Source organism: Chrysemys picta, chromosome 9 (genome assembly GCF_011386835.1).
Source record: "Chrysemys picta bellii isolate R12L10 chromosome 9, ASM1138683v2, whole genome shotgun sequence".
In the NCBI taxonomy this organism is placed as follows: Eukaryota; Metazoa; Chordata; order Testudines; family Emydidae; genus Chrysemys; species Chrysemys picta.
The window spans coordinates 18,874,676-18,899,447 of NC_088799.1; the positions used below are offsets into that span (position 1 = coordinate 18,874,676).

At 40.9% G+C, this 24,772-nt stretch overlaps 1 long non-coding RNA gene across 4 annotated transcripts in view; it reads right to left on the bottom strand.

Annotated features, from left to right (window-relative positions):
• The window catches only part of LOC122174023 (uncharacterized), a 55,667-nt gene that overhangs the window by 11,993 nt on the left and 18,902 nt on the right, over positions 1-24,772 (bottom strand). The window contains exons 3-5 of one of the 4 annotated variants that reach the window (XR_010590586.1): positions 19,810-19,890; positions 17,006-17,075; positions 7,331-7,442 (exon numbers count right to left, since the gene is read on the bottom strand). The exons of 1 other annotated variant lie outside the window; for it this stretch is intronic. This is a non-coding gene — a long non-coding RNA (uncharacterized LOC122174023). The remainder of the gene's footprint in view (positions 1-7,330; positions 7,443-17,005; positions 17,076-19,809; positions 19,891-24,772) is intronic. 2 more of the 4 variants (XR_006175266.2, XR_006175270.2) reach the window with 2 other exon arrangements.

Here is a 24,772-nt window from a genome sequence, read left to right on the forward strand (position 1 = left end):
GCTGCCACTCTGGGCCAGTGACCATCCTCTTTGGGCTCCCTGGGGGCGGGGCCCACCTCTCCCTGCAGCTCTGCGGAAGCGGTGGGCTGGGGAAGTTGGAGGCTGCCTCCCCCCCCCGCCCATGCAAGGAAACGCCTCCTCCACCACAAGTACTATCAGTGCCAGGTGGGTAGGACAGTGTGGGGCCCTGGAGAATGGGGCCGCTCTGTGCTCATGAGCTTCAGCTGTCCTGCCCCCTAGCACTGTGCTGGGAGGGGGGATCCCTGCTCTGCACTGGCTCGGCAGGGCATGGGGGAGTGGGTCTGTGGCAGGGATGCTGGGATGTGAGGGGGTGGGAGGCGCTGGGCAGTGGGGGAGGTTTGTGTATTTTGGGGTGCTATGCAGTGTGGGTCTGTTGGGGGGCGCTATGTAGTTATGGTGGGGGCAGGAGCGGCACCAGGGTTTTTGCCGCCCTAGGCGGCAGCGCTCCTCCTCTGAGCATTCGGCAGCGGGGGTCCTTCTGCTCTGCGTCTTCGGGGCACTTCGGTGGCTGGTCCCTGAGCAAGTGAAGGACCCACCGCCAAATTTCCGCTGAAGCCCCAGAGCGGAAGGACCCCTTGCTGCCGAATTTCTGCCAAGGGCGGAAAAATGCCACCCCCCAAATCCTGCCACCCTAGGCAACTGCCTAGGGTCACCTAGTGGAAGTGCCGGCCCTGGGTGGGGGGCCTGTGGGGAAGGGTACTGGGCAGTGTGGGTGGGGAATATCTGTGCATGTTGGGGTGCTGGGCAGTGGGGGATCTGTGTGGGGTACTGGGCAGCTGTGGTGGGGCTGAGTGGGCGCTGGGGACGGGAGGTGGTGTTCAGGGCACTGTGCATTTGTGTATGGGGGTGCTGGGCATAGCGGGTCCAGGGGGTGCTGGGTGGGGGGGCTGTGTGGCATGGCATGGCATGGCATGGACCCACCCCCACGGGGAAGGGGCACGCTGGAGCACGGGGCTGGGTGGGCCAGTGTGCGTCTGGCGACTGATGGCTGGTAAACAGTGCCCTCACACTGGGTGGAGTGGGGCCACTCCCGCCGTGCCATGTCCCTGGTCAGCCCCTCACTCCAGGGGCCAACCTCCCTGCACCATGTTCCATTGCCTCCATAGGGGCCCACAAATATGTTCGGAGCCCGGCCCACAAAAAGTTAATCCAGCCCTGTTTCAAATACATATATTCTCCCACTTTACGTGAATTTTTGGTACTGTGTTCTGTGACCTTATTAAGGTGTTGCAGCTAATGGTTTGCTTCTATAAATTCAGAAGACCCTGCCTTTCAATAGACCTACATAGGGCAATAGGCTGTTGATGTCAGAGAGCATTAAGGTTGCCAACTTTCTAATTGCACAAAACCGAACACCCTAACCCCGACCCTTTCCCGAGGCCCTGCCCCCCACTCACTACATTCACCCTCCCTCAGTGGCTCGCTCTTCCCAACCCTCACTCACTTTCACTGTTCTGGGGCAGGGGGTTGGGGTGTGGGAGAGGGTGAGGGCTCTGACTGGGGGTGCGGGTTCTGGGGTGGGACCAGGAAAGACTGGTTTGGGGTGCAGGAGAGGGGTCCAGGCTGGGGAGTGGGGCAGAGGGGTTCAGGGGTGAGATGGGGCTCTGGACTGTGGCAGGAGCTTGGAATGTGGGAGGGGGTGCGGGTTCTGGCGTGGGGCCGGGGATGAGGGGTTTGGGTGCAGGAGGGGGCTCCAGGTTTGGGGGGGTTCAGGGCTGTGGGAGGGGGTTGGGGCTCAGGGTTGGGGCACGGGCTTACCTCCAGCGACTCTCAGTCAGCGGCACAGCAGAGGGGCTAAGGCAGGCTACCTGCTTCTCCTAAATTCACGCTGCACCCCAGAAGCGGCCAGCAAGTCTGGATCCTAGGCAGAGGCGCAGCAGGTGGCTCTGCGCACTGCTCCCGCACGCAGGCACCGCCTTCCCAACTCCCATTGGCCAATCGAAAACCAAACACGTGGTCACCTTACTGAGAGCATTCTGTTCTGATCCTGTCTGCTTTTGTCACAGTGTTGTCATTTGAATCTGGTGGATAATAAGCTTAAACAATGATAAAAAGATAACAGGCTATTTGAGATTTTTCAATGCTTCTATGTGTTACTATAAATAAACCTACCTGTGAAAATCAGAGTCTCATTTTGCTGTAGGCAGGGTAAAAAACAGAAAACAATATTTTGATAGACTTAGTTGAAAAATGTGGATCCAGGTTCAGATTGTATGGATTTGGGGGCCATCTTTATTTTAATATTTAATCCATGTATTTCTAAATTGGGGCTTACATGTGTAGTTTTGGCAGAAACAGAAAAGTAGATCACTGTTTTACAGTTTAATTTATATCACTTTTGTAGGCAAGGGATCACAGGGACAGCAAAGGAAGAGCATCATTTCTTAGACCATTCCCAGTAGAGTATACCTGCTCCCACGCTGGCATTCTGTTAGAGCGACCCAGTTTGTAAACATCACAAGTATCACTCTTACATTCAGGATCACCAGCCTGGAGAACCTGAAAGGTGAGGGTTTGTGTTTGTTTGTTTTTTAAGAGTCCTTATTCACCAAGTTTTCAATATGGTTTTAGTTTTAATCTAGTAATCTTTGTGTAAAATGGAAAAAAACTATTGCTAAAACTAATTTGTTTAAGCATCCACAACCCTGTAATCCATATTTTATAACTAAATCTATATATATTTTAGTACTTTTATAGCCCCCCATTACTATAGTATCTGAGCACTTCACAGTCCTAAACATATTTACCTTCCTAACACCCGTGTGAGGTAGAGCAGTGCTGCCTGTTATCCTATTTTACAGGTGAAGAACGGAGGCAGAGGGAGACTAAGGCTCATATAGGAAGTGTGTGGTAGAGCAAGGGACTGAACCTAGGTCTCAAAAGTTCTAGACTAAAACCATAACCACTGGACGATCCTTCCTGTGAATGTGTTCTTCAGAGCTATACAAAATTTCAGTTTCATCAGCCCCCTTTAAAATAACTTTTAAAAAGTCAGAGGTCCATCAAAGTCACAGCTAGTAAGAAAACAGAAAACATTTCACAGGAAAAATTCATGAGCTTGTTAACATTTTACACATTTTCTGACCAGATCTAGTTACGTTTTGAAATGTAGGTCTTCCTTTTTGAAGGAAACATTAGGATCTAATATTATCTTCTTTAGTCTTTTTTCACATGGATTTCTCAGGAGATTTTTTTTTCTCTCAAAGCACAGTAACTAGATCCAGCCAAATAATGAAAAAATCAGCTTCAAAACTATATTGGAGAATAAACAGCTCAAATTTTATTGGCTCCTATTTGTGGGGTCATAATATTCAGTACTTGTAAATATTTGGGTGGCTGCACTGTATTCATGAAATGTTTGTTCAAATTAGAAATTTCTACTGGAAATGTATTATTTGTCCTTTGGTATTTTCTTGTTTGAAAGTTTCACTCAGTCATTCAAAGTATATGGTTTTGTTTCTGGTCTGATTGGATGTTTTCTATGCTTTCTTGCCTTTTCTAATATCAAATATTTAATATCATTGCTGGAGACTTCACAATTACTCTATAGACTGTTAAATGTTCACTCATTATATATTTTCAAATACAAAATGTATTTACAAAACACAAAACTAGTCTTAAAAAAAATTACTAAACAAAAAATCAAAGTCACTACATTTTGTATTAGATGAATATTATTCAGCCAGCCTTAATGGTAATATTTTATGTCATGCATCAGGTTTATTCCTGGTACAACTCCAGTTCTATCAGTGAAGTTACAGAGGGCTGAATTTGGCTGTAAGACTTATTAGTCTATGTTACCCTCTCCTTTGAATGATATTTATTTTTTCACATAGCATCCTGTTTGCCCTGTGCACACTACAGCTGCATATTGAAGCAGCACAGAAAAGACTTTGGGGATTTCCCTACAATAATGCCGAAATCTCTTTCCTGGTTAATATTCTGCACCACCATTCCATTTAGCAGACATTTCCCCTTCTCCAAGATTTCGATAGGCTACATTTATCTGCATGGAGCAGCAATCAACATTTATTTGCCCATGTATTTATATAACTCAGTTCTTTCTGTATCCACTGCCTCATTATTTGCTGTTCCTCCATTTGAAAATGTTGCTCTTTGTGCCATCATCCAAGAAATACTCTGTGTGTGTGTGTGTGTGTGTGTGTGTGTGTGTGTGTGTGTGTGTGTGTGTGTGTGTGTGTGTGTGTGATTTTAACAGTATGATTGGAAAATGTTTGTTACTCTGGGAAAGTCATAAGTGTGTTATTCCTTCAGCCCAAACAGAATATAGTCGAACCTCTATTTCACACCATGAGGTATTTGGTTTATGCCTCATGTGTTACAATTGTGGATATGTTTGAGAGTTTAAAAAAAAATTTGAACTATTTTTTGTATCCCTCCTCTTGTAAAGTCAGTCTGCCTTTGAAACATAAAATCCTATTCTACAGGCCTTGGAGGAAGAGAGAGAATATATATAACAAATACAATTTAGAAACTTCTAAAGGTGATCCAAAAGACCTATATTATATATCAGAAGATCATGAATTTAGGGTCTGCTATTTTATGACATACCTAAGAAAAGAATTACAACTCTTGTATCACAGAAAAAGTAGGATTATTATCTTCTTTCCAGGGGTATAAAGCACCCATTTCTAGCCATGATGGTTTCAGAGCTATTGGAATTTACATCTGTTACTGGCCAGAATTAAATATTACTCAACCTGCACCAGATCTGGAAGGTCAGAAATAGATTCAGTGGAAAGGTATTAGTTGGCAGAGTACAGGTGATTCATTCATTGTAAATGCAACTTATTACATATTTACCACATGGATGATATCACCATATGTATGTAGTATTATTATACTAACACATATGCAAACAATCAAAACTGGGGGCAAAATCCTGACCCCATTGAAATCAATGTCAAATCTCCTATTAATTACAAAGGTGAAAGATTTCACCCTGTGCCTCTTCCATCATTGATCTGGGTATTGTTTTGCTTTGATAATAAATGTATTCCCAGAATGAAAGATGAAAAAGATCACTCTCTTGGAGCAAATTGTTCATACAATAAGCCAAAGTTGATTTACTTAGTACAGGGTTTCTCCACCAGATGATTGAGACCCCCAACAACAGTCATGAAAAGTAATCGGAGGGATTACAAGGCACTGAAAATTGTATTACAATGTAAGGTATAGAAAATCCAGCTGCCCCACTCCTCACATGCCTTTCCCCTCCAAGGTCAAGTATTCTCTGTCAACCTCTCAAAACACACACACAAATAAATTATGTAGGCTTATCATTGATACCTTTTTTACGCTTACTTTTATAATAAATGTGAGGAGTCATAAAAATATTTTACTTTGTATACAGGATCACCAGTCTGAAAAGATTGAGAAACACTGACTTAGTCTTTCTATAAATTTGCAAATTAAATATCCATTTCTCTGGCTGAGGCCAGTCTATTAGTCATGCTGCCCTTCCTATCGTAAAACAGTTTGTTACCATAATCATACTGTTCTTTTTCTAATATCTTCCATATAAACTCTCAAAGTGGTATTAAAAAACAGTTCCCATATTCTGATGTTGAACCACAGAATGACTTATTATAAGCCCCCAATTCAGCAAAGGATTTAAGCATGTGCTTAAGTCCACTGATTTCAAGTTGCAACTTAATCATTAAAGCCTCGATCCTGCTAATTGATTTCATTCAGGAGAACCCCCATTGAAATCTGTGGGGCTCCACCTGGGTGCAGGGGCCTGCCTATCCAGTGTAAATTGCAGAACTAGGGTTTAAGAACCTAGCCCCAAACCCATTAAAGTCAATGGAAAGACTTCAGTGGGCTTTGGTCCAGGCCCTTAGAGGCCAAAACATAAAGCAAAATTCAGGGCCTGTGAGCCCCATGCAAACTTGAAGATAAAAAAGATTTGTGGGGAGAGCAAGTAAGTTTTCACACAGCTCCAGTGATAGTCCCTGTCTATACATAGCCTTGGATGAATTGTTATTGTTAAATGTCAATAAATGTAGATTTCACTGTAGAAACAAACTGATGAAAAAATAGTTCCACCAATAATCATTGAAATTTACAGCTAGGCAAAGTAAGAAAAATACTGCTTGAGAAATAATTAGTGTGTGATTTAAGGATATTTACTTTTTATATTTTGACATGTAACATTGACTATTTGTGTTGTGATAGTTATAAAACTTTTTGAATCTTAACATCTACTGTCATTACATAAGTATTGACTGACACCCCCATTCCCAATTGTTTGACAGAATTTCCCACCACTGTGCAAATGTAAATGGCTAAAAATAAATTTTAAAAAGCTTAAAAATCCATCATTTTGTGCACTGTGAAAATTTCAATTTATTAAAAGCTTAAAAATAAACATTGATATTATCCATCTAAGTTAACAAAAAAATAAAAATCACATTCTGCCAACCCTAGCTATACAGTATTTTTTTCTGATGAGACCATACCTAGAATACTGTGTTCAGTTCTGGGTAACACAATACCAAAAAGTAACATATAAGCACACTGTATGGGACTGATGGAAGTTCAGGAGCAATGATCCAGGGGTTTAAAGGATTAATCTATTATGGGAGCTCAAAAGAGTGAACCATGTAAAATATGTGTAGCTTGGCTAAACTACCATTAGGAGAGGATGTAATATTGGTCTAGCAGTACCTGAAGAGCCAGCACATTGGAGAGGAGGAATTTTCTGGGTGCTATGCAGAAGTATAACTAGGATTAGTGGGATTAAAGGGAAAATACAGTTGAATATTAAGAAAAAAATATTTCCCAATGGAGAAAATATCTACACAGTTAGACTAAAATAGCCTCCGAAGGGAAATAGTAGACGCTGTATCATTTGACATCTTTTTGGATATGTTGCAATAAAAAACCAGCAGCACCAAGTTCAGAGCCTTGTTCACCTGACTCAGACTCAAGGGGCTCGGGCTGCAGAGCTAAAAATTTCAGCATAGACATTTGGGCTCAGGCTGCAGCCCACGCTCGGAGACCCACAGTTTCAGAGCCCCAGCTCCAGCCCAAGCCCGAGCCTCTACACTGCAGTTTTTAGCCCCTCAGTTCGAGCTCCACAAACCCAGAACAGCTGACTTTGTACAGCCACAGCCATGCTGCATGTCTTTTTTATTGCAGTGTAGACATTCCTTAAATGCTAGAAGTATCAGCAAAGAACTAGAAAACATACCGTGGGAAACACTCATACAGCAGTAGATAGATGGATTGGGTAACCTAAAAGATCTTTATTTAATTTCTAACCTTTATAATTGTATGTACTTACTTTTAGGAGCTATTTCTATTCCAATCCTTCTCCATCTTTACATAAGACCAGTTACTATAGTCATGGGTTCACCAGAAATGCACACATTAGATCCGGTTGGTAGATGGATTAGCTAGAATATGAAGATTGAATCAGGTTCCATTTTATGGCCAGGTTTTGAAAATTCTTCCACACCAAGCAGAATTAAAAAACATCCTGACAATATATTTGTCCTGTGTTTGTATAAAGTAGCTCAAGTACTGCTTTTCTCTAGGAGTCCAGTATTATGGTTAAAACTCCATAATCTGGTCCCTAGAGATTTTCCCAAATATAATTCTTAACCCAAAGCCAATTTGAAACAAAGTAAATCTGTCAGCAGGAAAAATTTGAATGGGTTTCCCAATCAGATCCCAAAGGTATAGGCTGTGTCTGATTCCAACTGTGTCAAATACATGGTATTAGTAAAAACACTGCTGCAAAACAGGATGTTTAGCACTGCAAGGGCTAGCAGCAGTAAGGCAATCTGGCGGCAGTGAAGTGGCCAGGAAAGCTGGTTAGTTATCGGGGCCTTTAGGAATTGGAGAAATCATTAAGTTTGGCCTTTTATTAAATCCTCTGTGCTGGCCTTTTAATATTCGCAGCCTGTTTCCTAGATTATCTAAATCTTAGTTAGCCCAGTCACAAGGTATTTCTGTTTTAAACACACATGATTGCAGCTTTGCATTCTTGTTTCTCTTGGCATTAGAGACAATTCAGCTTTACATTTCTCAGTGGTTTAAAAATGAAACATTTTTCTGATCCATTCATTCCAGACTCACTTCATTCTTGAGTTCCTATCAAAGTCAATAGGTTACACTTCAATGGGAGCAGGAGTTCTGTATCCTCAGACATGCCTGCAAGTGACAGCCCTTCACTGGGGGCAGTGGAGAGCTGCACAATCCTTGGGGAAGTATCAGGAGGCTTTCTCCATACACTGGAATGTGCACCCTGGACTCCAGGAGGCTGAGGCAAGGTGCCTACTGCTGCACCTGTTCAGGAAGTAAATTTTCTCCACTCCCTACAGTTGGTCAGCTCTGCTGGCTGGTGCATGAGGGGATAGAGCTATAACCCAGCCTCCTGCCTGCCCTCCCTGCCTGGGAGTAGGGAAGGAGCCATCCCTGAGCTCCAAAGAGCACTAGGATTGTAGTTGTGCCTGATCCTTACTCTTAGGCACCTTTCTCCACCTTGCATGGTCTAGGTTTCTGTACACAGAAGGAATCAAATAACAGGAAATGGTTTCTTTTGTTCACAGCATCAAGAGCACCCCTTTCAGCCTGCATCCTTGACCCAAAAACCTCTCCCCGTGTTTCTTCCAGCTTCAACCACCATGATTTTAGCTGCTCCTTCAGGCTGCATCTCTCTCTTTGGCTTTCCCAGTTTTGTCCGTTCTGCCTTCTCTCTCACACACACTCACACACACACACACACACACACACACACACCAATACTCAGCAAAAGCTCCTCAGTGCGTTAACATACTCCTTTTTGTCTTAGGTAGGAGCTTATGCTTACAGTTATGTTAACTGAAGGGTGAATTCAGATATGTCTCAATGAAGTTTGAAGTCAACCCATAAAAAGGTTTCACTCAGTTCATAATGTTATTATAGAACAGGGGTCGGCAACCTGCGGCACGCATGCCAAAGGCGGCATGTGGGCTGATTTTTAGTGGCATGCTGCTGCCAGCTGGGGTCCCGGCTGCCAGCCTGCTGCCAGCCTGGATTACGGAACCCCAGACCAGCAGTGGGATGAGCCGCTCAGCCCGCTGCCAGTCTGGGGTTCTAGCCACCGGCTCCTGCCAGCCGGGGTCCCAGCCGCCGGCCCCACTCAGCCCACTGCTGGCCTGGATGGATGGAACCAGGGCTGGCAGCGGGCTGAGTGGGGCCAGCGGCTAGGACCCTGGCTGGCAAGGGCGGCGGACAGAACCCCATACCGGCAGGGAGCTGACCGGCTCAGCCCGCTGCCAGTCTGGGGTTCCATCTGCCACCCGTGCTGCCAGTCTGGCATGTGAAACCTTAAATTAATGAAGACTTGGCACACCACTTCTCAAAGGTTGCCGACCCCTGCTATAGAACCAGTAGGAACACACCGGTGGCTAGATTTTGCCTGGTCTTTAGCTAAGTATGCAGAGAGGCAGGAGGGACAAAGAGCTTTGAACTGCCCATGTAAAGGATGGGCAAAGAGATACCACTCCCTTAACTGTCACATGGGGCAGTGAGGGGAAGAGACTAACTCTACCTTCCCACCTTTCACACCCTTCTAGGGTACTTGCTTACATTGCTGTTGGCATTTGTGCAATTCACACTGTTACTGATCCACACATGCTGCCCCATATATGTCACATTTCAGGACAACTGCACATGTATTCCCTCTCTGTGGTCCAGCAAGGGCACCCATTCTAGGCTCCAGGCTCCTTAGCCATCCCCTAAGATAACAGAACTATCCAACCACCTGGGAGAAGAGTAGTCTACATCCCATAAAGAGATAATGCAGTTTGTGCATTCCTTTGTCAACCGAGTCGCCCTGAGAGGCAGATGCTCTGGGACAAAGCAATTCTATCCTGCCCCCCAAGGCAGGCCTATTCCTCAGTCTTGCCAAGGGATAGCAGGTATTTCAATGCCTACCACTCTCCAGTGGGAATGCAATGAAAATCCTTGTGTAACTGTATATGCCCAAGCCAATCATGGAGCTTGGAATGTCAGGAGCCCAAATCCCTATAGTTGCTTGTTTAATGTATATATTTTTAAAAAATAAACTATTTCCCAGATGAAATTGATCACTGTTGTTTGATGCCAACTCCTATCAGACACACTTAAGTCAACATCTTGCATTTACATTAAAAGTAAACCAAGTGAAATTCCATGAGAATGAAGTTCACCTACTGTTCCAAAGGATTTAGAATAAAGGACAAAGTAAAAAGCAATCACCAAACAGCTGAAAATGTCCGGAGATTCACTGCAACGCTATATACAAAGAAAAGTAAACAAACATGGCTTCATTACACAGTTCACTACACTCAGCAACTGATATGCAATCCCTATTTCCTGGTCACATACAGTATCTCATCAGTGATTTCAGCCCAGAAAAGCCAATAAAATGAGAATGTATTTTGCCAAGGTGAAGTTTTAAGAGTTATAATTTTAAGTTTCCTATTAGGGATAAGGTAAGGCTTATGGATGATATACTGATGTAGAAATCTGTTTAGACAGTAAGTTTTTTTGGCTTTAGGCTGAAATCAGAAAGCTTGGTGTAAAGAAAGATTGTTAAAGGTTTTGCAGTACATAAAATAAATCCAACTTATATTTTCAGAGAACCCTCTGGCTGTATAAGAGATGATGACAGTGACAATGAAAAAAATTTGCTTATATCTACAATTCTCCATTATTTTCTCATTAACTTGAGTTTTAAAGGAAATCATATTAGTGCCTCCAGAGGATGAGCTATATAAACAAGAACTACACATTTATCTGTGCATTAAAATAAATGCTATGGTAACAGGTTTGATTGCTGTGGATGCAATTTAAAATCCTAAAGGGTGTACTATCCTGAGATAATCACACCCTTGAGTCCTTGTATATATTATATCTCATACCTCTAATCCTGTGTGGCTATGACTACCAAACAATATCCCTTCCACCTATCTCCAGATTGTTCTACAACAACTAAAAAGTATCTCTTTCAATTTTAAATAAAACACATCAGTTATGTAATTGTATTTTGATCTCTATGAGCTACAAGTTACTGTTAGAAGCTGATATCTGGAAAACATAGGAAGAAGATGGATCTACCCTATTTGATGGCAAAAAGTGAAGACATTTTTAATAAAATATTGCAATTCAACATGGGTCTATGAAGTCAGATGTCATTTCTCTACCAGTGGTCAATATGTGGAATGAATAAATATCTCTGGTCTGACCAAGCCAGAGGGCCCAAGGTGGCTTTAAACCAGTTTTATGCCACCTCCTCCCCCTGGCACCCTGGGGCCTTCCAGCTGCCAGTCTGGTCCATGGCGTAAAGTACAGCAGCCTCAAGTTTGCTCTGAACTAAATTAACTGCCGATGATTCCAAGGCATCCAGGGATTGCTGGGGTGCAGAGATGCCTCTGGCCAACTTCTTTTCTTTTCCTCAGCCCCTTCTTTTCCTACTCTTTTTCACACATGTCCCGCTCTGCCCATTCCATGTCCCCTATGACAGGGCCTATCAGGGGCAGGTAGTGTAGGAATCAGCTATGCTGGCACTGTGACTGCTGAGGACTCCCACACACAAGAATACCCAGCAGGGGAGATACTGCCCAGTTTCTGCCCCTTTCTGCCTTTGTCTATGAATGATAATAACAATCTAAGAAAGTGAAAGTTAAGGAAGGTGTGTTCCCCAGTCAGGGACTGATCCAAGACTCTGAGCACCTGTTAGAAGATTCTCTGCTTCCAAGAGAGTTGAAGGAAATGAGTATGTGCCAGGAGACACTTGCCACCGCAAGGGATTGAGACCCTGAAGTGTCATTCATTGATCATATCGGGTTTTTTACTCAAATGCAACTCTCCCTATAGTGCTTACAGCAGCAGCATTATTCTCCTTTTTTATTCTCCCTGAACTGCTGGTTATTTAACTATATAAACAATAATATGCAGGCATATTAGGGTGATTTATAGATGGAGACAGAGATGCCTCATTACGAGAAAATGACCTTGCTTTTATGTATTTAAGGCAGATCCCTAGGGCCAATGAAGTCTCCTCAAGGTCTGCCCCAGTCAGCTGCTGTATGATTTTTATCTACTGCTCCTGGTATAAATAGAGTCTGAGACTGAGCACACCTTTACCTGTCAGGTTTGCTAAGCTATTTTTAAATGTCACAAGCTAAGGCCAAATGTTGACAGAATCCCTATAATTACTCCCACAATGTGAGTGAAACAACTAGGTGATTATTGACAGGAACACAAATGCCTGATTTGGGCACACAGCCATTTTTTGTGGTCATGTGAGTGTTCTGTGGGCATGCAAACACATGCACTGACAGGTATTACAGACACGGTTACAGCAGCCCTTTGAAACTGTCCCTTGAAGTGTGGTTCTGTTCTGAAAAGTGACTCTGTACAAATAGAAGAACAGGAGTACTTGTGGCACCTTAGAGACTAACAAATTTATTAGAGCATAAGCTTTCGTGGACTACAGCCCACTTCTTCGGATGCAGTCCATGAAAGCTTATGCTCTAATAAATTTGTTAGTCTCTAAGGTGCCACAAGTACTCCTGTTCTTCTTTTTGCGGATACAGACTAACACGGCTGTTACTCTGAAACCTGTCTGTACAAATAGCATTGCAGGATTTCATGTGTACTCCCCCCCCCCCCGGCATATCCAAATTAAATCTGTTCAGTTTACAAATAAATGCATTGGTGGTGGTGTGGACTCCTAATTATGAACTCAGTGTTATATCTGTAAGCCAGCCAGTGCTCTTTCTGTCCCTTGTACCTTTAGCAATAAAGATTCTGGAACTTAATTGAGAGTTCTGTTGTTGATGCATGGGGTCATCTCTCTCTTAGAGCCTGATCCAGCTCCTATTGAAGTCAATGTGAGTCCTTCCACTGGATTCAATGGGAGCTAAATCTCTCCCTTAGTGATGCAGGCTCTGCAATGCTAACATGAGTTCCCACCAGCAAAACCTGTTAGCCACTAACTCAGAAGACTTGACTCTCAGTACAATATGTGGATAACAAAATTGTTGAGTTAGCAGGTAGTATATTTGCTATCACTTTTCCCAGTGCACTATAATATTATATGAAGGATTTTTTTTCTTCATTTTGTATAGATTAAAAAATGGGATTCATTCAAATTCTTCTCAAATAAAATGTTTATAGAAGTCATGTTTGTAGCATCCATGAAAAAAATGAGCTTGAAAGAGAATTGTCATGGTGCATACATGACAGCTGTCCTCACATCTCTCATTTTCCCCATCTCCAAGTTGCATTGATCTATTAAATGAGGTTTGCAGGGTAAAGGATTTCTTTTTTACATGCCAGATATATTTTGCTCTTTACAACAAATTAAATAGCGCTTGTGGGAAGTGTACATGAAATATTGATACCTGTTCTACCTGTGACATAGCTGCTGCGTGGAACAGAAAGAATGCTACATGATGTGGTAGTTATTATAGCAATCACACATTTTAGCTGGTTGCGTCTATAAGTAGTTCTGTTACAGATCTTGCAGCTCATTACTCAGTGCATATATTGTTGACCTGAGGTAGCTTTATTGACCTTGTATGCCATCTTTTCCTATTTTTGTTCTTGAGTATGAAATAGTTGGATGCCGAGACTTCTACATAGTATTAAAATACCAGGTTCACTTCTCTGTGTCTACAAAATTTGCAAATCCTTGCCTTTTATAAATTAAAGGGTGCCAGGCACCAGGACCCAGTCTTCCCCCGTTCATTTTGATATCTCTTCATAGCCTTCATTGACTGAATTTTCAGTAGTTGTTTTGATCCATTGTCCATTTAATCTGGGAGAGGGAATATTTTATTTTCCACGTCACCATATAGTTTTCCACTTAGGCTTATTCCATTATTATTGCAAACTCATGAAATTATTCCTTCATGTTTTTCAAGCATTGCAACTAAAGATTAATCACATCTCACTCTCACTGGTTAAGTTTGCAAACAAGACACAAAGTTGGCAAAAGCAATAACTTTGCACATAGTGAAAAAAGGAATGTGTTAGGTATAAACTTCTACTTTTTTTTTTTTTTTTAGCCAAAATATCTCTTCTCCACTTTTCCATTGCTTTCTTCATGGTGGACAGAAGGTCAAGACTAATCATATTCTAGATTTCAGGCTTTATACTTTGTTCTGTGTCAGCTTTATACTATCATCAGTTCTTTTTCTTCCACTAAAGTCCAACATCAAGCCAAAAATCATTTTTTCATCTATTGTAGTCTGAGTCAGGAGACCTTTACACAGTTTAGTGAATAATTGGATAATGCTATAAGAGGATCTCCTAAGTAGATGTTGGTGACAGATTGTCATAGCTTTTCAAACCAGAAAAGGAGAGATGGGTCACCAGAACCTTCAAACATTCACATGGGCCAGCAGAATGCTGCAAACCTCATTTGAACAAATTACATATGGGAACTAAGGAACAAATTAATTATCATCCTTGGTGAATTCAGTTCTTTCATTTGTACTGTTCATATCCCAACCTCCAATATTCTACTTCTGATTTTGAGCAGTTTTACATTTTGAAGAAGTCCTTTTAATCTTGTAAGAAGTAACTTCCACATAAAGTGCTGCTGCTAATGCATTATAAACTTGGATTAGCTTAATTAGAGACTTCACAACAAATTAATGACTTTTTAAGCACTCAAAACAAGCTAATTATTTTGTATCATATCATTGTTGCTGAAATTCCACAGTCCTGAATTTCTATGAAGTGAATATTCAATACGGTGCATGGGAGATAAGCAGATTAACCTAACAAAATTTTTTTATTATGTTGCTTCAAAATGCCTACTTCCCATATGCAATAATCATTGCATACACACTGTTGGTCTACTTAATCCATAATTTAGTGCTATTTGAAATGTTGTACCACGATGCATTTGGGACACAGTTATTAATATGATAGCATCATAAAGCAAAGTTCTGATAATTTTTCTGTAATACTATATCAGAAATGTTTGGAAATTTCAGAATTTAAATTCATGCCCTTCACTTTCTTACTACCAGTTTGCTTATATGTGTTTAACAATATATGTTCAATACTGTTAAATTAATAAAAATGAATATATATGACCTGATCTTCCAAGATGCTGAGCTCTCTCAGCTCCTCCTAATGCATCACTTTCCATTGATCCATATATTGCAACTCCATTGATGCATCAACTCTCATTCATACATTAGATACTGACCTGGAAGTCAATAGGAGTTGAGAGTACCCAGCACTTTGAAGGATCAAGCCCATAAAATCCATATTTATTTTCACAGCATATTTATGGTATTGATCCAGCAACTTCCCCTGCTTGGGCAGACCCCATTGACTTCAACAGGGGATTTTCATGGAAACAGTTGCCTCGGGCCTATGTGAGCATGTAGTGTAAATACCTTATGTAATGAAATATCTTCTATTTAGGTGGGTGCAAGGATTTCTGACATCTTAATCTGATAAACTGTTATATCTTCTCTATTTTTCTCTTCTCTTTGTATGTTGTTTATTTCTTCTTTACAATCATCTCTCCCACTTTTTTAATTCCTGTGTTCTACTTTTCATCTTCTAAACTTTTCATTTTTATGGCTCCTCAGATTATGGGTCCCCCTCATTCCTTCACACAAAGGTGCTCACACACATACCCATGCACAATCCCTAGGAAAGGATTTCATTGGTGTGTTAGCAATTAGCGACCTGAGATATGCTGACGTGCCAGCTCTTTTATTGTCACTGGATATTATTTTTATTAGATAACTGATTTTCATTAAAAGATTTTGGATATATAAATGGAGTCTGACAAACTTTCAACTCTGCTGTGAACTGTTGCATTGGCCCTTGTCCACCCTGAGTTTCCTGCGGTGTTACTTAATATATTCCTCGCAATGCTGGCTCCAAGAAAAAAACTCATAGACTTTAAGAAACCATCATGAACATCTAGTCTGTCCTCTAGCACATCGCAGGCTCCAGAACTTCACCTACCCATTCCTGTAAAAGGTCCATAACCTTTGATAACAAAATTCAATGGCAGAAAATTCAAATACTGGGAATATCAGAAGAAAAAGAACTTTAAACCAGATAAAATACATATGTGTGCTGCCTTCTCTACCCCACGCCACAAAACAAAAAAGAAAAATGTATACATCTCCAGCTACAAATACAAATGGTTGACAGAGTGCAGCTGCAGTCCTATTAAGCATGCATTTAGGTTCTACCACTGGTTATTGTCAAACCAAAGATTATTAAGCCTCATTTAAGAGTTAGTGCCTTTAAAAGAATTCTTCTGAATGAAAGAATCTGTCTTAAATGAGGGCCTCTTAAATTTAAATTTAGATTGACAGATTTCAGCTCTGCAGTGACCTGGCTCTGACCCTTTTCCATCTTGAATTTCCTGTGGTATCATCTTATCTCATCATGGCATGGTAATGCTGGCTCCATAAGAAACATTCCATAGAAAATGAGAGTTCATAATCTGTCTCCTCCTGAAAATACTCATGAATAATGATACATCACATCACTAGTCAGTAAGAAAGAAAACAACTATTCCAGCTATTCCAAAAATGGGATTTTGATTTAAGTTTGGTATCAGGTTCTTTCTTCAGGCTGGATTGTCCCAAGCCCTTACAGGAAGATTAAGGAGGCAGTCACAAAGATACTTTTTCCCATTCCCATGTAACGGCAGAGCACAATTGCAATTTTTGTGCATGGAGGCATGCAGTAACCATTCCCTCTATGCGTCAGAGGATTTCCTGAAAAATCCAGTCTCTCCCAAAGCTCCCCCAGAGGAGGTGCAATTTTATACCATTCTTCAAGAAAGGTACTTGTAGGGTGGGGTAGGGGAGGCAGCACACATATGTATTTTATCTGGTTTAAAGTTCTTTTCTTCTGATATTCCCAGTATTTGACTTTTCTGCCATTGAATTTTTTGGCTTGTCCTGTATATTTTTATCACAAAACAAATACTGACCTGCATTTATTACCCAGGCATAAACATATCCTGTTCCACAAAACCAGCTTCGCCACCAGCCTCAGTATATCTGCAGATGAAACAATGACACCTTCTAAGCCTCTGATTGTCATTGTGAGCCCAAGAGCACACTATGAGTTAAATATCTGCTTATTATGATTGCACATTTCACATGATAGAAGTGATTTTTGTATTATGTTCTGGTACAACGTTCTCCACTGTAGAAAAGTCTCTAATAAATATTATATTCAATAAGATTTGAAAAGCATTCATGTGAATGATAAACCTTACTTCATCTCATCTATTATGCAATATGTGTGTTTGATATTACACCATATAGACTAGGGGTGGATATAGCCCATTTGTTACCCCAGCATCTGCATCATGTTAAATACCTTGATCAGAATTAAGCACATTTTGGGGATTGGTCATAATTAAGTTTCGTCAAAAAACATTTACTGAAACTATTTTCAACAGAAAATTGGGTTTTCAACTAAATGAAAATTATAACAAAGTATCTACTTTCCTCAGTTTTTATTATTTTTTTGTTGGGAAACTAAAAACCTGAAAATCAGTAATTCTCACTGGACCCAGAAAGTTTGCATGCCAGCTGGCAAGCAGCACAGCTGCAAGTGGGCTAACCAGCCATAAAAAGAAACTGCATGCAGTGGAGCAGCTATGTACCAGCTGTTGTGGGGGGCAAGATGAAGAGCAGGAGTATTGGGCTGGGTGGGGAGGCTGCAGAATCATATCAGGAAAGCCAACTTTGTCACAGAAAAATTCCAAAACATGGGGGAAGCATTGTAACATTGTGTCAAAGCAGTTCTTTCCAATGTGCCATGTTAATGGCAGATGATATAATTAATATACAATCCAGTGCTTTTAAATTTAAAGAACAGATGGCTTCAAAACAAATCCTTGGATCTGAACATTTCTGGACTTGGGGGAAGTTTGGATCCGGGGCTGAACTATGCAACTTGGGACCATTTCTAATAAAAAGGGTATTCAGAAACAGGATATTATTTGTAAAAACAGAGATTGTTGGGACAACAGAACTTTATTCATGCTAAGTGCTCCAGGTAATACCAAGGAAACATCAGTAGAGTCCTGATCATGTCTACATCTCTGAGGTCTGTTGGATTTGTTTTAATATTTGTCTTTCACTTATCATCTTTCCAAAGAGAAAACCAGTTGAAAGACAAAACAAAAAGAAGTCAAAAGAGGATACTGATATACTCTGGATTATATGGGCTTGATTCTGATCCACATCCATTTCACACTGGTGTAACACCACTAACATTACTTGTGTCACTCCTGATTTACATTGGTGTAAGAGAGATTAGAATCGAGCCCTATATATGTTTTTTTTCTATTCTAGCCATAACCCATGTCCAATGAAGGAGAATTTGCAGCTGCTCCTGCTGCTGTTTTCTGTGATCTGATCCACTACCCCGATGACTCTCGCCACAGCCTTCTTCAGGAAAAGCAAGCTGTTTGTTGATTCTCATTGCCAACTTCAGAACAATCATTTTGGCACCGTGCTATAATAAAAAGAAACCCTTCCTGCCTCTTTTCTGCACCTTATCTATTCCAAAATGCACAGCACAACAAGATTGGCCCCTGTTTTATAAATCCAAACTGCAAACATGTCAAAAAGTAACATGTTTGCTCTGCACTAAACATAAAGGTACATTTGCTCATTTCACTGAAACCTACAATGTTGCAATTACTGCAACATGATGTAGAAGAGGAAAGAAGGAATCAAATGGTGAGGCAGAGAGTGCAAGTGAAGGTAATGACTTAAGCTCTAGGAGAATATGTACTAAACCTGAGAGAGCATGCTGCAGTCTTGTGGGAGGAGAAAAAAAAGGAGGAAGAAAAAATAGAGGTCAGGTTCTCTGAACCTAAAAGAGGAATAGCTGCAACTTGGGCAGTAGTGGCAGGGGAGAAAAAGGAAAGTGAGTATGTCACGTGTAGCACAAAGGGTCACCTTAAAGTTAAAGAAATTCCTCCCTTGTCTTCAGTAAAAAAGGCTTCATAAATTCAATCATCTCAAACATCCACTGGGAGGCAGCAGGGGCTAGTGGATAGCGCACTGGCTCATGAGCCAGGAAACCTGAGCTCTATTCCCAGGTCAGCCACTGGCCTGCTGTGTGGCCTAGATAAGACACTTGGCCTCTGTTTCCCTTCTAGCCCTTGTCTGTCTCGTCTATTTACTCTGTAAACTCTTCAGGGGGTGACTGTCTCTCACTATGTGTTTGTACAACACAGATCTTGGTTGGGACCTCTAGGTGCTATCATAATATCAGGTGCTTTGGTTTTGTCATCCTTGAAATGAGATATATTTGAACTATTAGTTATGAATAAAATTCAGTACAAATGTATCTCCTTTGGAGGGTAGGGCACTGCTCACAAACCAGTCCTGATTTCCGAGAAACTTTTGTAGGATTCACCAAATGATTTACATCCCGTTTTGTGAAATGCTATCTTAGAATAGTTGGTGTTTTCAATCGTTATTATTCTTTTTGTGTCTAAGTCACATGGCATTTTTTCTGTTCCTTGGTTGGAAAACTGAACAGGAGAATAATTAATGGAATTTTTGGCTGAATAACCAGTCATACTAAACTTCTTGACACCATGGTTTTAGTAAATGTTTTATGGATACCTACCCTGTACCTGAATACTCAAGAGTAACATATAATGTCACACCATAATTCATAGGGACCTGAACTCAGTGTCTTTTATTCATGGAAACTTTCCAAAATGTGTTTTTACCTATTCATCCAGTTCGAATTGACACTTACCATAAAGATGGAGCTGGTTACATTCCATATTCTGGCACAGTAAGATGAAGAGCTTGACATAAACACCTAGGTTGTATTCTTCTGCACAAAAACATTCAGATGAGGAAAAAAATAAGTAAAAACTTTCTATATTTTAACTCAGTTTATGTTAACTGTGGGATGAAGGAGAGATTAGTGGCTGAAACCGGGAAAATGAGTGTGGAGTCTCATCTGCGCAGAGCTTGAGCATCCACAGCAAATCCCAACCTCAAAATTGTTTATCTCAGGTCATCTACATGAAAATCCAGCTCCTCCATGAGGCCTCCAGAGTTCCCTTCCTACCTGGCAGCGAGGCTGGATCATTGGCAGTGTTAATATTGCCACTGGGGCCTCGCTAAACCTGCGCATCAATTCCCCCAAAGGTAGGGAGAAGACCTGAACCAGAATTAATGCTTCACTGAGCTTTTAAACATGATGGTCTTGATTTGCTTGGAGAACATGCCACAGAGTTCAGCTACTCCCTAGATTTGTCCTGTTCACCAAAGAACCTCAGACCCTGAGAAATATATTGTTCACATCAAGTGCCCTCAATATACAGAGAAGACAATTTTGCATAAATTCTACTCTCGTCCTTCGTACCCACGTGGCAAAATTGACCCAACTAGCATCCACAAACCTATCATTCTTCAACACAATCTTGTATGAGAATACCAACAAGACAAAGGAAGAAGACTAAGAAACCTGAACCATGGTGGGAGGATGAGTATGACAAGACAGGAGGATCAACAGTGTTGCCTATTAAATGCTCTCCTAGATCAACTGAATTGTTCCCACATGCTAAGAACCTGAAGTAAGGTTCTGTAGTTTTTCCTTCTGTTTTGAAGGGGGAAATCCTATTGTATTATTTCATTTATCAGAGCATGAGCTACAAATATAGAGTTTTAAAAAAATATATAGTGAATGTTTCATTCCCTGCCTCCCACGCAGAAAATTTCCCTCTTGACAGTTCTTTTTATCACACTTTCTAGGTCAAAATCAATAATTGATCATCCTTGTAATCTTTTGTGTGTGTGTGTGTTGTTTTAGGTAAAATTAAACCAGAGCAATTTCATATGTTCCAGTAGGTGCTTTTTATCAATAGCATATAAAAGATGAAAATCCAGCCAAGTAATTTTGTGATGTATCATATCCTGTTGTCCATTATAATGGTTTTGCCAGGTTTTTTTAATCTTCACAATTGTGCTTTATTACCTTCAAATTTGGTGCGAATAATTCTACTGTAGATAGTAATGTTTCCTGATGATATGAAGTGTTAATATTTATTATTAGATCTTCATAAATTATGTCCTCAGTCATTCATCATGCTCCATTTCCTAATACAATAGTTCAGGAGGTGATGAGGCACTGTTCTGAAAATTTCAGGAAGACATGTCAAGATATAGTGAAGAAATGAATGGTAACAACTGGCAAGATATAGTCTATATCCACATACTGTACTGTATTTATACATATATGAATTTTGAACCTCATTTGTTTATGTTACTGACATATGAATAACCAAGGGCATGATTATAATGCTTTGTCGCTCAGTATTACTCAGATACAAAATATAAATTTTCATTAAACAGTTAATGATGGGTTTGTTAACCATCTTGAGGTAAAGCTGAGAGCTATCCGGTGTATTTCTTGACCAATCTCAAGAAAATTACTGCTGTTGTAATCCCCAAAATGAGATAAAAAGGATTTTTCACCCCTTCAAGAAAAAAGTGTCACAGTATATGGGCCTATTAAACTGTAGCTAGAAGATAGCTCTTGTGGAAAGGTAGTCATGTAATAATAATTACTCCCAATTTCTGCATCAATCAAAATAAGATCAACCTCCTCTAGGCTTACTATCAAGCGATAGCCTCATAAAATTACTTACCGGTACTTATATTTAAGAATCAACATGTTAGTTGATGTTGCAGCAAAGTAGTTAATTAGAGTGGATAATTATTTTGAGGAAATTACTGGCATAACTTAGTTGCCTGTCACAGGAGCTCTATTGTGGAGTCAATCAGTGATGTGTAACTGGTATTTTTCCAATGATTTGTCGAGTAGGAAACCACAGCAAAAGTTCCATAAGATCACCATAACTGGATGTCTTTCTAAATGATATGCTTTAACTCAGACAGAAATTATGGGCTTGATGCAGAAATTACTACTTTAGGTTCTATGGCCGGTGTTATGCAGCAGGTCAGATTAGATGATCAGAATTAATCCTTCTGGCCTTAAAAATTTATTGATCTATGAACATGGCTCCATATTTCTAGAACTGGTAAGAAAAATACAGGACAAGCCAGTCTTTGTTGAGCAAATTCCTTTCTTATTATAATAAAATAGGATTAAAAATACAGGCCAAAATCTTCAGAAATGAGTTCGTAAAGTTAGGCTTCTAAGATAGGTAGGTAGGTTCCTATGGTCTGATTTGAGTCAATGCAAAGTGTAGAGCCATTAAGTCAATGGCAGGTATAGATGCTCTAAAAATCAGTCATTTAGTTAGATGCTTAAGCATGAATTTAGGAACCTAATTTAAGACTCCTATTTTGAAAATCTTGACCAAACTCAACATGAAGGACAGACTTGCGCCAGATTCCATTCTGTGAAGGATTTAAAATTTGCCTTTGTTCCAAATTGGAATGAAACCCCAAAATTTCAAAATTCTCCACAAAAGAAAATTCAGAAAAAAAAAGAAATTGTTTTGGATAATGATTTGATTTTATTTTGAGTTTTTATTTTATATTATATTATAATATGTATATAATACAATTTTTAAAAAAAAATAAATGAAGTCGTTCAAAAGAAAAAAAATAAATTTTCATTCCAAAAATGTTGAAATGTGATGTTTTTACATTGTTGGAATTTTTTTTCCTGGCTTTAACTTCTAGATGAAATTTTGGCAAAATCTACATGATTTCACGGAGCGTTTCACTTTCGACAGAACTGCATTTTCAAGTGGAAAATGATTCTGTCAAAGTTTTTACAGCCAGATCTAATGAAGGGATTAAATTCCTCCTAGTCAATACCCCGGGAATTACCACCATAACATAACAGGTTTTTTCTGTCTGTCTAAAGAGCAAGAATGGGGAAGAGGAGGGAGAGATGACAGAGTAGGATGAGGAAGGGCAGGAGAAGGAAGGAGGAAAAATTATCTCTGTATTATGGAGGAGTACAGGACCATATTAATGCATAAGCAAATGAGGCACACGCATAGGGCTCAAATTCAGGGAAGGGGGACACCTGAGAGGCGCTGTCACCCTGTACACCAGGTTACAACACCACTCACTCAAATTTGACCCTGCCACCCCTCCATCATAATGGTGCTCAGACCAAACCTGAGCAGTGCTGCAACCCTGTGCTCACGTAGGGCCAATGATAGGTTAATCCCACCCTGGAGGCCTGTTTCTATAAAGTTTTCATTGTCATAAATTTAGGGTGATCACTCTGCTGATGAGAGGGGAAGCCACGCGAGCTGTCAATAAATACTTTAGTGTCCCCATATACTTTCTCATCATTTGTTTCTGCCATGTGCAGTCTAAAACTATATTCTTCTGACACTGTTCAGAGTTTGCCCTTATATTCAGTCTTCCTCTGCTTTTCTCTGACTGAAGTATATCAGTTGCTATGGAAACCATGATGCCATTGGCATGGCGGGCTTCATGGTGTCTGCTTGTGCAGCAGAAAGTCATTTGATGAAAGGGTTTCTCCTGTATACTATGCTGAGTGGAATACAGGCATTATGCCATGTTATTCATGACCATATACAAACAGTGTATATCAGTAGTGTTCCAACATGTGGCCCTCCAGTCTCAAAACTGTGGCTGGCAAGAGGGCCATCCATTTGCATTTGACTAGCGATTGGAGATGTGTTCCTTGTGTCAGGCCCTGCAATCTCTAAACAGAAGTGTCTGAATCAGCCCCATCGCTGCAGGCAGCACCTTCTCAACTATCTCACAAAACTGTCCCTGCAAACCCGGGATTAACAATGCGGTGAGCCAGCTGTTGTCCTTTACTTACTGCAGCTGCTCAGCAGCTCCTCTGCTGGCTTCCTATTGCACTGTAGGGGAGGGAGAAGAGAATAGCTTTGGCTGCTTCATTGTCTGCATTCCTGCCAGGCTGTGAGAGCCACAGGGAAAGCAGGATAGGAGCTGAACTAAGCCGATGAGAGCACTTAACAAAGGATGTCTGTCTGCCCCAGCAGTCACTCTGGAGAGCCAAGGAGAGGGAGAGCAGAGGACAAGTTGAGAAATAACAACCCAGTATGGCTCCCTGCTATGGTTCTCTGCTCCAGCCAGCTGGGGACAGCTAGAGTATAGCAAGCTCCAGCTACTCCAATTCTCCACCTTAGAAAATTACCCCTCCCTACTCTCACTGTGCCAGGGTGTGAGGAGGGAAGCTTAGAAGCCAGACACACCAGCACTGTGTCCACTGGTGAAATCCCCATCTGGAGATTTGGGGGTGGTTCCTGTGCCCTTAGTGCCATCTGCCAGCCAAAGAGTCCAGGGCAGGGAATCTGCTCCAGGTTATTGACTAAGGCCCTTTGCCCTTTTTGCAACAATATGTTTAGCCTTCAGGCTAAGAAATGCAGACAGCACTGCTGTACACACACCTTGCCCAATCAAACCAGGCTAATAGTTGTTCAGTGTATGTCTTTTGGGGCTTAGTGCATATTTATGGGCATCTTTAACTGCTTCTGCAATCTAAATATGAATTTCATCAACTGTCTGAGTGTAAAGCACCTGCTCTTGTTCCCACTGACATCGATTAAAAAAACACTTGAAGTCAGTGGGAGAAAGACCCAGCTCATAATGTGCATAAACTGGACAGCAGTACACTTCTCTTGAGCACAGGCTTAAATACATTGCTGCTGAGTCCTCTCTTTGTTTTGTAGTCAGCTCATTATCTGACATCTCTAGGAGGAACACTGTTCATTGTCATGAATTTC